Source organism: Elaeis guineensis, chromosome 16 (assembly GCF_000442705.2).
Source record: "Elaeis guineensis isolate ETL-2024a chromosome 16, EG11, whole genome shotgun sequence".
In the NCBI taxonomy this organism is placed as follows: domain Eukaryota; kingdom Viridiplantae; phylum Streptophyta; class Magnoliopsida; order Arecales; family Arecaceae; genus Elaeis; species Elaeis guineensis.
In genome coordinates, this window is record NC_026008.2 from 40,778,311 (window position 1) to 40,780,722 (window position 2,412).

At 33.8% G+C, this 2,412-nt stretch overlaps 1 non-coding gene across 1 annotated transcript; it reads right to left on the reverse strand.

Moving 5' to 3' along the window:
* Nucleotides 1-1,776: 1,776 nt before the first annotated feature.
* On the reverse strand, nt 1,777-1,882 carry LOC140854473 (small nucleolar RNA R71). Its single transcript, XR_012137690.1, has one exon. It is a non-coding gene; the product is annotated as a small nucleolar RNA R71 (small nucleolar RNA).
* Nucleotides 1,883-2,412: the final 530 nt, after the last annotated feature.

A 2,412-nucleotide genomic window follows, 5' to 3' on the forward strand; every position in this document is an offset into this window, starting at 1 on the left:
CGAGTACGGGACGTGTCGAGGAAAGATAGGTATTTTTTCTAAGATTAATCGCATATATTTAATTAAAAAAGAGATACAACTCTGCTAGTGCGAAATTAATTGAAAACTCCCGAACTCTTTATTTTCTAACTACATCAATTTTAAGATAATTTATTTTCTAAATCAAAAATCATATTTCTTTCTTTTATTTTGCAATCTCAACTTAGTCCAAGGTCCCTGAAGATACGATCTCGACTCATCCTACCTACGTAGTGAGTAAAGTTATTTTTGGTGCTATCAACGACTACGCATCAAATTTTGGCACCGTTGCCGGAGATCTTGGCACGGTTGAATTAAAAAAAAAAATTAAAAAAAATACTTTCCAATTTTTATTTCTCGCTTTAAATTTTTTTTTTTAGTGCTTTCTAACTAGATAATCTTATTTGCAAAATTACATAATTACCTTGCATAACTAATTTACTACTTTTTAATCTTTAGAATTTTTCTGCTTAGAATAATTTGCTACTTTTTATAGCTTAGTGATTTATTATTTTTTGGACTTAATCACTTAAACTTATTTTCTTGCAAAACTAAAAAAAAAATAAAATAAAAGAAGCCACTGACATTTCATAACACTTAACTAAAATAGCATAACCCCAAATATAAAAATTTCTAACTTGATTGGACACTTTTTTTTTTTGCATCTCATCTCCATAATTAATCTTAAGGGCAATAACCCATTAACCAGATAAGGTGGGGATTTGATCACCCTTCCTTGGCCCAAAAAATTATATCCTTCATTTTGCATTAAATCAAGCCTTAATTTTAAAATCAACTAGACGTCAGCCCTAGAAATTTCGAGCTCAATAGGATAAGAAAGCTCTAGAGTTGAACCGAGTGCGGATTGGTTAATTGCTTGGTGTCTAAGGCAAGTGGTTAAAGAAAGTAGTTTTTAATTGGTTCCGTTGACTGACCTGGCCAACTCAGTTGGTGTCTAAGGAAAGCAACGAGCAGGGAACCTCCCACATCTTAGCTTACCTGGCCGAGTCAGTTAGTCAGTCTTGAGTTTGGAGTGCTGAAAGATGGTCTTGAAAGTTAGGAGCTGTCTAGATCTAAATTAACCTTAGGATAAAAAATCTATGCTTGTTTAAGTTGATTGCATTTAACATCTAAACATTAACCAATTTCTTCCTTTTCATAGATTTAAGATTCTTAGGTTCTTCTCTTTAGATTTTCTTCATTCTTTTCTCACTTTATTATAAAAAAATATATATTATAAAAAAAAAATTTCTGTGTTTGCTCTAAAGTATAATTGTAAAGTGTATGCTTGGCCGTAGATCGTTACGACCAGAAATCCAACCTTTTGATCCAGAAATAGAAAGAACCTTTAGAGCCAACAGACGTAAAAATATGAACCGAAATCAGGAGAAGGATCCACCCAGGCAATTGAAGGAGTACTTTACTCCTTCCACATATACTTACTCTCCTTGTATTCAAGTGCCCTCTGTGGAGGCCACCCAATATGAAATTAAGTCCAGTATAATCCAAATGTTACCTTCATTTTATGGACTTAGTAATGAGGACCCTTATAAACATCTTGAAGAATTTCTTGAGATATGCTCAACTGTCAAAATTCACAACTTCTCCGATGATGCTCTTAGGTTAAAATTATTCTCTTTCTCACTTAAGGACAAAGCCAAATACTGGCTACATACTTTGGATTCCATGACTATATCAACCTGGGACCAGCTGCAAGGAGAGTTTCTCAAGAAATATTTTTTCATAGAAAAAACTAATCAAATAAGGAAAGCCATAACTAGTTTTTCTCAATTAGATGGAGAAATATTTCATGAAACATGGGAGAGATTAAAGAACTTTATTAGAAAATATCTCCATCATGCTGTACCCAAGTGGCAATTAATCCAATATTTTTATGATGGGCTATCTGAAAGACATCGATAAATGATCGATGCATCATGCGGTGGGACATTCATGCTGAAAAATGAGAATGAGGCATGGCAACTGTTTGAAATTTTAAGTGAAAATTTATTACATCATATGCCTGCCTCTATTAGAGATAAACCCATGTTAAACCCAAAGAGAGGTGGAATATATGAAGTAGAAAATGCTATAGATATCCATCATAAGATAGATGAATTATCCCAAAAGTTAGATCAATTATTAAGTATAAGACAGTCACCTTCTCCATCCCGTCAGATACAAGATATATGTGCATTGTGTTCGAGCCCCACTCATTGTGTGAATGATTGTCCGGTTGCACCACAGTTTTCTGAATATATACAAGAACAAGTCCATCAAGCCCAAACTACTCATAGATCAGAGAACAACCCCTATTCTAGTACGTACAATCCGGGATGGAGAAACCATCCGAATTTCTCATGAAAATCACAACCAGTGGTTCCTCCAGTGCAA